The sequence below is a fragment of the Pinus tabuliformis genome, chromosome J (assembly GCF_031772625.1).
Source record: "Pinus tabuliformis cultivar Carrire ecotype Pingquan chromosome J, CPIR1, whole genome shotgun sequence".
NCBI lineage: Eukaryota > Viridiplantae > Streptophyta > Pinopsida > Pinales > Pinaceae > Pinus > Pinus tabuliformis.
This window is the reverse complement of record NC_142295.1, coordinates 458839262-458849738: the sequence shown is the minus strand read 5'-3', so window position 1 is coordinate 458849738 and position 10477 is coordinate 458839262. Positions and strand designations below refer to the sequence as shown.

General features: G+C 38.2%; 1 pseudogene; it reads left to right on the top strand.

Annotated features, from left to right (window-relative positions):
- Positions 1 to 7768: 7768 nt before the first annotated feature.
- LOC149227811 (pentatricopeptide repeat-containing protein At4g02750 pseudogene) lies at positions 7769 to 8425 on the top strand (annotated as a pseudogene).
- The last annotated feature ends 2052 nt before the right edge of the window (positions 8426 to 10477 follow it).

The following is a 10477-nucleotide window of genomic DNA, read 5'->3' as shown; positions in this document are numbered from 1 at the left end:
TAATGCCACGGTGAATAGAACTCTATTCTGAAACTTGATAATGATCAAAACTACCACCAAATTCATGTGGTAAAAACCTAAGCGTTTTGAATGCCCCTTATCTCACGGCATAGCTTGCGGCCCCGCTAGTGAGCAAGAATGAAGGAGATGGCCAATATTAAAACTAGCGATTGCACCGTATGTTGCAAAGGAAATGCCATAAGGGGATAAATATGGAAGAAGAGCATAGATTTAAAAAAATGTCATATATTATGTAATCCAACTATAGCTCATTTAAGCCCCCTGATCGGGGTGCAAGCTGGAGGGTAAACCCTTCAAGTCTGAGTTAATACAAAGTATGTCGGGGCACACATCCACCACCCCCCACATGCTCGAGGTGATGGGCGCAGTGATTCTACCTCTATGCATAAGGATAATATCGTTGTGGAAGGTGGTAGAGTTATTATGTTAAGGTTTGAGACTGGTGGCAAGTGTTCCATGAGGTTTGTAGGTTGTTTTAGTGCCCAAGAGATTGCAGTGTGGACGAGGGACTCTGTGAGCAGAGACTCCGGAGGAGTTAGTGGAATCTTTATCTTTGGGCGAGGGTAACCCGATATGTAAACTATTTCTTCTCCCCCTCCTCCATGCATCCGAGTGTCTAGTTTTTGGATTGGGTTTTGCATGGGGTTGAATTGCCTGCAGGTCAGAGTAAATTGGGAGAGTGGAAGCCACTAACATCATTAGCCTAGCAGCATGTTAGCCTAACATGTATAGTCTTTGTGTCAATTTTCTATGAAATACTCCTCTCCCAAATGGGGTTATTTGGGATGTAGGATAGTGGTGTCAGCCTTGGGAAATGTTGTTGTTTGGCTTGGTTTGAAGACCCTAGGGTCTAGGGTTGGGTTAACTTAAGCTCTACATGTACGGTATATTTTACTATTTTTTATGGGGTTGAAGGGAAGCCTGCATCCCTGCATAACTAGTGGTACCAGCATGGTAACAACTTGCTTGGCTTCGCACCCATTGCCTTTGTCAAAGCTTCCGCGGGGTCACAATTGAGGTTCTGCACCATCCTAGCTTTGGGAATCATTATAATGTTGCTAGAGTTGGCTATGGTGGGCTCTTAATTTATGTTTATGATTGCCATGCAAATGGGCCCGAGGGTAAAGAAATGAATTCCTAGGTGGATTGGAGGTCTTTGATTGGATGCAGGGACTGTGAGTGGCAAAGAGTCAAAGTTTAATATTAAGGCAATTACAGTTTCTTTATCCCATGGCACATGCACGGGGAGGTAGGCTCACCCAGGAACGAAGGGCTCCTGGGCTTGAACCCCCACCTACACAGGGATCTAGCAACATCCATTTTCTCACCAAGTACCTTGATTGAGTTGTAATGGCAAGGGCAACGAAGGCTAGGGGTCATGGTAGGAGGCCTCAGGCGATAGAGCAGGAGGAACATCCTAGTTCCTCGGGCGGAAGAAGAGGTCGTAAGCTGGTTGCGAGCCTCATTAATGATGCAACCAATGATCGAGGAATGGGAATCCAACCTGAACCGCCACGCGAGCGCGCCAGATAAGAAATGGAGGACTAGAGAGTGATGGTGTCCGATCTTGGGCATAATGGCGGGCAAGTGACCCAATTCAAATATACCTGTACCTATATTGGACCATGAAAAGCCTCATAGGCATGGACTTGGAGAAATTTTCAGTGACCATGGCGACAAAAGTACAAGACTTCCAGCAGGACTTCCAGAAACTACAATTTCAACTACAAAACAAGATGGACGCCTCGACCGCATCGAGAATCACCCCCTTGTCTTCTCTCACAGATAATGTTGCGTGGTTCCAATGCTAAGGACCCGCCTCTGGTCGAATATGCTTTTGTTGAGCAAGATGAATAGGATGATAACTAGTTTTTTATTTTTGATTAGTACATATGCGGATAACCTTTAATTTTAAGTTTGAAGTTGTATATGTTTATAGGGAAATAGAGTATGGAAAAGGACATGATATACAAACTTATATATCTTTGGTAGAAAGACTTATCACTTTTTGCTATTGGATGGCTTGGTTTCCCATTGGGCAAGTTGAAGCCACCTAACCCGTTTTATGTGGTTGTAACTTGCTTATATAATAATGAAAATGGAAGGATCTACCAAGCTTACAAAGAAAAACACTATAGTCCATTTGAGTGAAAAAGAAATATTAACGTTAAATGTAATACAATCCGCAAATCTACTTACCTTCCCAAGTGCTCAATCCAAGCTCAATATTATCTGACCTTAAACATTTGAATAATCTTGAAGCATGTGAGGCTCAACATCTAATTGAATGAGGAAACTTTGGAATTTGTGATGTATTGAACTGAATCTTAACCAAATTAAATGTTGTGTTGGTGACCAATGCAAAAACATGTGTTGGAGAAAGCTACGTGCCTACAAAGAAAGTCAAAATACAATAGTAAAGCTTGTCAAAGTCAATGTTATTACCATGGAATTCAAAAATTATAATTGCCAAGTCATAACCAACGTGATTAGTCAAAGCAATAATATTAAGTTTGTCAACGCCAATGATAATAGATCATTAAAAAATTGCCAATTCATTATAACGGAATTTAAAAATTATAATTTTCCATAACTTCTTCATTACCATTATTTTTATATTACCAATAATCACAAAAAAAATTGAAAAAAACAAACAAACAAACAAACATAATCATAGAGGTATAATTTCTCTTCCCAAAATAGAAGGGAAACAGAATCATCGATAACATGGTACCCAATCTTGAATCCATTCTTAAAACAAATCAACTCTCGATTTCCTAGAAATCACCTTGGGGCTACATGGATCTATGGAAATCTATTTTCGAAGGTTTCATTTATTACTTTTTTCCTCCTTGTTTTTCTGTTATTGAGTTTCTACTAAATTTGGTTTTTTTTAAGTGCCATGAAAAAAACCCATAAGCTCGAGCCTACAATTCTACTGAGGTATAGCTCACCCGATACTGCCTTCACCTTTTATTACGCCGTAAGGCGTTCCCATTTGAAATGAATTGCCCCAGCCGCCACCGTGTTCTATCGCTGACCGTCGATTTGTGGTGTTAGACGATTAAATGAACTGTGATCGTTGATCCAAAACTGTTCAACTGAACGGTTAATGAGGAAGCGAAACTGAACGGTTAATGAGAAAGCGGAAGGGGGACGGACGCGACGGACGCACCCCCAGCTTCGCAGCTGATATGTGCTTGGCTCGCACTGCCAACTAGGGCTCTGCCTGGACTCGACCTCTGGTTTTGCTGTCAATCTTGTTGTTGGTAGGGTGTGAAGACACAGACAGTACGTCATGCAGGCGGCGGAAGATCGCGCGTTCGAATTCCAGTAATTTATGTGTTACTACTGGTGTCATGAATTTCATATGTTTTCCCCTTTTATATTTCGACCATATTATGATAACTGGGGTTGGAGTTATTATAATTATCCTGAATCACCGACGGGTTTGTTTGCATTGCACATTCTTCTGTAAATACTGCAGATGTTAGGAGAAACCTTGAGTGTTATTGAGGTACTGGTTTCTATTCCGGGTTTTGTTAGAGAGGCTGGAACTCGGGTTTTACTCTTTATATCACGCATTGAAAATCCCTTTGTGGCGAAGTTTAGTAATATTACTGTATTTTACTGCACTTGGAAAACTGTTAAATTGTGTGCTGAAGATTACAAGTGATGGAATAAACAATTCCTTTCATTTTATTCTGATCAGCGAAAACAATCGCTCCCTGGCTTCGGAAAATATGCTCTGGTGTCGATGGTTGAACTGCATAATACGGACTTTCTTTGGCTTACGACACAGGCCTGTTAGGTTTCTATTTTGCACGAACGTAACCCCATCCTTTTTGACATGTCCCCATCCTTCCTTTTTGACGTGCCATTTGAATGGGGCAGGGCACAACCAGAACGGAACCCTGGCGGATGGCTTAACTCACCAATGGTCCATTAGAAACAACCCGAAATTGTGTTATAAGTGGCGTTAAAAGTTTTGGAAAATGCTAATTTTGATTGTTGGTATCTTTTGCTCAACAGTTGGTTGGTATGACTTCTGTCCTTCTGCAGAAGGACAGTAAATCTGTCATCAAAGATTAGACTGACCCTGCAACTGTGGAATTCCCAGTCAGGTAAAACCCACATGTTAACATGCACTAAGCTTCCTAGCTGCACCGCAAAGCACATTCAGTTTCGCTTGGGGGGCAGGTTTGAGGAGTAATGATTCCACCAAATTCTTCTGCAGCTTGCACCCTTCTTCAGCACATTTTGACGTGTCATTATGGTGGGGTGGACCACATTTAGAATGAAACAATGGGAGATGGTCTAATGTTCTGTCAACCTCACCAGCGAACCAATGTCCTGTTGGTGAATCCACACTTGATTTTGGAAAAAAAGAAACCTAATATTGTCTTCTGTGATCAAGGTAATGTCCTTCCTCAGGCAGAATCCACACTTGATTTTGTAAAAGATCTTAAGAGTAGCAACTGTGGAATGCAGAGAGAGTTAAGGAGTTTGGATGTGCTCCTGGCATGCCATGTGATATAGAACTTTAAATGCTTAATTAGTGCAATAAGTTAAAACATGATATGTTCTCGGAGCCAACTTAGATTAATGAAAATCTATGGAAGCAGGGGCATTGAAATTGGATAGCATAAAGAGACTGGGATCTCTTTGATTGCACTTATGTAGAAGCCATATAATTCTGACATGAAGCACACAAAGATTTTCTGGCACCAACCAAAAGAAGCACCAACCTCCTAAAATGATTTTCTGGCACCAATCAGGATGAGGCACCAACCTCTTAAGAAATATAGGCACCATCTTGATAAATGCTTAATAGAATTCCTTGATGATGACTTTAGCTTAGTTTTGTACTGCTCCTCTATTCTGTTTATGTTTTGCAGTGAGATAAATTTCTGCCTTGATCTACTTTTTTTTCTTTCAAATATCATTTTCATCTTAAAATAAATCTAAACTCCTAAAAACAATGCTCTGTAATTAAAATTCCCATCAATCAAATGGAACTATAAATTCCAACAAAGTTCTTACTAGATTTAAAAAGAATTTGTAGAGTTTTACACTATTTAACTCACTTCTTGACACTTCATTAATCATCGACCATGCATTTGTAATTAGTCCATTTGCGTACTAAAAAGTCATCGAGCCTATCAACAAACTCATCCTTGCCACCATGCCCTCTTCATCCTATAATTCTTGAAACCAGGAGCAGAAATTACAGTAAAATAATAGTGAACTGCCTAAATTTGGACTCCGCATAGATCAGAGCCCAGGTTTGGGCCTCAATAAAAGGAAGGCCTCGTACACAGAGAGAACTGCAAGAAAAAGGTTTCCATTTAGATATGAAAGAAACTAACATACATGTCTGCAATATTCCACCCTAACTTCAGATTCCAGCACACCACCTTCACAAATAGTGAGACCGGGCCAGCAGAACAATGCCAATGCAGAATCACTGATAAAAATACCATATGCAAAGCACAGAAAATAATCACAGAAAACAGAAGCTTATAAACCCATCTGTAGCATCCACCCATGCTATTATGACAATTGGCAACAGATGGGTGGGGCACTAGGCCATGGATAGGAATTCGATTAAGCCAAGGATGGATACTCACAGATGGGAATGGTATTAGGCAAAAGATAGATATTCATACATAGGTATCCAACCCTGATTAAGAATGGAAATCATAGATGGGTATATGCTTGCATTCTGAGATAGTCATATTACAGACTGGGGATGGAAATTCAGAGTTGGGTATGAATGGGACCAAGTATGGAACTTTATAAATTGGTAGACTGCCAGAAACCTGATAATTATATTTTATAGACTGATTAAACATAAAACTTTGATTGAGACATCAATTAGATTATTAGACTATGCCAAGGATGGATATAGAAAGATGGGCATGATATTAAGTTAACTGGGGATGGATATCCAGAAATGGGTAGTGCATTAGGCTGAAGTTAAACAAATTTAGGATCCACTGAAGCAAGTTTTGCATAGACTGATTCATATTTGTGTAGTCACTTTATAAAATCCATTTGAAACCCAATCTTTTTGGTAAACAGGGTCTATATTAGCTAAAATGCACCTTCAAAGATAGAAAGAAACTACAACTCACTCGACAGCAAATATTAGTAGTAAAGGAACATGGAAAGCCCATTTCCACTGCTCAAGCACTGATCAGTTTATTTATTTGGCACTGAGAAGCAGACATGAATCCGACTTGAATGAACAGGGCGACTGATGTTTGTACCTTTAAAAGCGCCTTGTGTGGGGAAAATTCCTAACATCTATTGGACACCATCTATGATTTGTCATTGAAAAGGAATTCCTGGTGGAGGTGATGTGGGCCTTCTGAAAGAACTTTGAAACCTACATTGCCTCTACGGCTTTATGAATGCTTTCTTCTAAAGGCGATGGGGTATAGTCGTTTCAGTAGTCCAATCTTTTCATGGTTTTTTGCCGAAATGAATCAATCAAATTCCCATAATCCGCTGTTGGACCCCTAACTTGTGGCCAGTAAGCTCTCACCAATCCATCCCTTGGTTACAGTGCAGATTTTACTATTCGGTCTATTTCAGGGTCTACCCTAAGTTTAGTTCAAACGCCCCGCATTTCCTGTGAATTTTTGTTTCAATTTTCTAGAAATCCGAAACACTGACTCCATCCCAGAACATTTGAAATTTTGTGCAACTGCTAATTACCCCATGGGGATTCAGGGATCTCTAAAATTATCGCGATGCCAGATATTTCAAATCAAGTAAGGTATCAAAAACTGTAAATCGATAATCCGAAGAAACTGATACGTCTCAGTGAGCGTTTAGATTATCCGAAAGAAACTTAAACGTCTCAGTGAGCGTTTAGATTAGGGCTCTATTTCATGAGGTTGACAAAGTATAGTATAGATAAAATGCTGCTTTTTTCTTACCCGATAGGTGAGATTAATAAACGATTTTACCTTGATATACTTGTAATTTCTATTGATTTGAGTGGCTGGTTTCATTGAACATCATCAAGTACATTAGTTCACAGGAAACCCAAAAAGATGAGATGTTCATTGTCGTTGAGTACATCATTACAATACATTTGGTGGAACTTTCACTTTGTGGGACAGTCTTTTCGTTGCTTAAGAGGCCCACACCAACCCTCATCTACAAGATGTCAGGGTTTGTCTGAGTAAAAACATGAATTGTGTGTTTGACCTTTCCACATTGGTAGGTAATTGATGTTTTGATAGATAGAAGATGGACGCAGAAACATTTTGTTTTTTTTTTTCCCTTTGTAATTTGGCGATATGATTTTTTTCATGAGACAGTGATGGGCTTTTATTTAAATTGTATGTTTTAATCCTAAAATGAATTTAGTGTCTTTTTTGTAAATTTATATCATAAAACTATAATTTTCTGATTTGTAAAATAGATAAAATATAAATAAATTTACTCTAAAAATAACAAACAAAAAAAATATGTAAGCAGAATACAAAATATATAATACTGAATATATTTGAATGTGGATGCAAATATATTTGAATTATCAGTCATTTGCACAAAACCGAGGGACATATTATGTAAGCTGAATATATAATATATAATACTGAATATATTTGAATGTGGATGCAAATATATTTGAATACAACTCGAATTATCAGTCATATGCACAAAACCGAGGGAAGAAATAATTAGAAGTGGTTTTCAGTGCAATGTATTTTTGTGTAACGCGCTTCTGGACATGTATGCAAAATGTGGAAGCATAGACAAGGCAAATGAAGTTTTCGACAAAATACATGGAAAAGATGTGGTTTTATGGAATTCAATGATTGCAGGATATGCAATGCATGGATGTGGCAAGGAGGCCTTGAAACTATTTCAAGAAATGCAACAATCTGGTATGAAACCGGACAGTGTTACCTTCGTCAATGTGTTGTCGGCATGCTGTCATGCAGGCCTAGTGGATGAGGGCCGAAAGTACTTTAATTCTATGAGTCAATGTTACCAGATCACACCTGTGATAGAACACTATGGCTGCATGGCTGACCTTGTTGGCCGTGCTCGGCACCTGGAAGAGGTTAAAGACTTGATAAGCAAAATGCCAATAACCCCTGATGCTACAGTCTGGGGGTGTTTGCTTGGTGCCTGTATCATACATAAAAATACAGAGTTAGGAGAATACGCTGCAGAACACCTTTTTGAGTTGGATTGGAAAAATGCAGCAACTTATGTTGTGCTCTCAAATATCTATGCTTCAGTGGGCCGATGGGATGGTATTGAAAAGCTGAGAAAAACCATGAAAGATAGGGGGATTAAACCAACGGCTGGATGCAGTTGGATTGAAGTCAACAAGCAGGTGCATGCTTTCCTTGCACGAAATGGGTTGCACCCGCTATAACATAAAAAGCTGGAACTAATCCATGGTCACAAAATAATTTTAAGCAGATCATTGCAGCATGATTTGTCCAGCATGCTGTGGAGAATCAGAGATGAAGTTTAAAGGGCAGGGTATTCCTTTTTATGGAAAAGGCTTTGCCATTGGGAAGAAGTTAACCTGTTAACTCCAAAAATCAATAATAATACTCACGGTCCAAAAAGTGAAAATCAAACCAATATCTCCTACCAATTGGAGTAAAATTCAAATGCAGCTTTTCTAATGGAGGGGAAATATTCATGATTGATCTATGAAGAGCGAAATGATAGTTGGAGGTTATTGAAGTCTTCAAATTCAATCCTCGAGGAGCTGAATCAACAAATTCTTTTTGCAGCGAGATTTAAGCATATCTGGGTTTTAACTAACAACACTTGGGGACAGGATGTTGGGGATCTAATAAGGAAGAGAGTTCCCTTATTTGCACTACAGATGAAATTGTTCATTGCGTGCAAAAGATGGCCACCATTTTTAGCATGGATGATATCTTTTTGAACTAAAGGGCATTCAAAATAACAAGCAGTAATCAAAAGGCTAGGAAATGTTTTCCATGTATATACTTTAAGTGATGTGCTATTTGCTAGAATCTAGGCATTTTTTTCCCTTTTCTAACTCCTATTAGATGGCATTATAAATGATGCGCTATTTAGAAGAATCTAAATACTTTTTCCTTTTGTAACTTCAGAGTGAAGCCCTTGGAGAAGAATGAAAAGTTGCAACCAAGATGAGATTTATCTTCAATAATTGCTGTAAATGAATCAATATGAATTAAAATCTCTAAAATTGGTACGACTTCATTGTAGTGTACTTGTAATAAATATTGAGTATTCTTTCAGAGTATGGGCTTGTTTATGCAAATGTGAAATATCAACCCCTGAGTACTTTTAACCTCTCTTAATCATTTACAAGCATTTAGCGATACATCATGGATTAATCCAACCCGTGCACCATTTCGCTAGCACCTATGAGAGGCCACAGAGGCCATGTACAAGTTGTATATAGAAATCGATAGGCGAGATTAGTAAACAATTTTGCCTGTGACCCTCCCAGGAAAATTTGTAATTTCTATTGATGAGGTGTTGGCTTCGTTAGATCTCATCAATTATATTAGTTGATGGGATCCAAAAAGATGAGTTGTTGTTGATAACTTGATTAGCTCAAGAGATAACCTCCACAAACTGAGTTGGAGATTAATATTACATCATTGCAGTACTATGTTGCTTAGAGGGCACCTTTTCCAGACTACCAGTACACCATGGTAAATCCATGTCATCCCTCTGAAAGGCCAACTACAAGTTGTCTATGGAGCCCGATAGGTGAGATTAATAAATGATTTTACCTTGATATACTTGTAATTTCTATTGATTTGAGTGGCTGGTTTCATTGAACATCATCAAGTACATTAGTTCACAGGAAACCCAAAAAGATGAGATGTTCATTGTCGTTGAGTACATCATTACAATACATTTGGTGGAACTTTCACTTTGTGGGACAGTCTTTTCGTTGCTTAAGAGGCCCACACCAACCCTCATCTACAAGATGTCAGGGTTTATCTGAGTAAAAACATGAATTGGGTGTTTGACCTTTCCACATTGGTAGGTAATTGATGTTTTGATAGATAGAAGATGGACGCAGAAACATTTTGTTTTTTTTTTCCCTTTGTAATTTGGCGATATGATTTTTTTCATGAGACAGTGATGGGCTTTTATTTAAATTGTATGTTTTAATCCTAAAATGAATTTAGTGTCTTTTTTGTAAATTTATATCATAAAACTATAATTTTCTGATTTGTAAAATAGATAAAATATAAATATATTTACTCTAAAAATAACAAACAAAAAAAATATGTAAGAAGAATACAAAATATATAATACTGAATATATTTGAATGTGGATGCAAATATATTTGAATTATCAGTGATTTGCACAAAACGGAGGGACATATTATGTAAGCTGAATATATAATATATAATACTGAATATATTTGAATGTGGATGCAAATATATTTGAATACAACTCG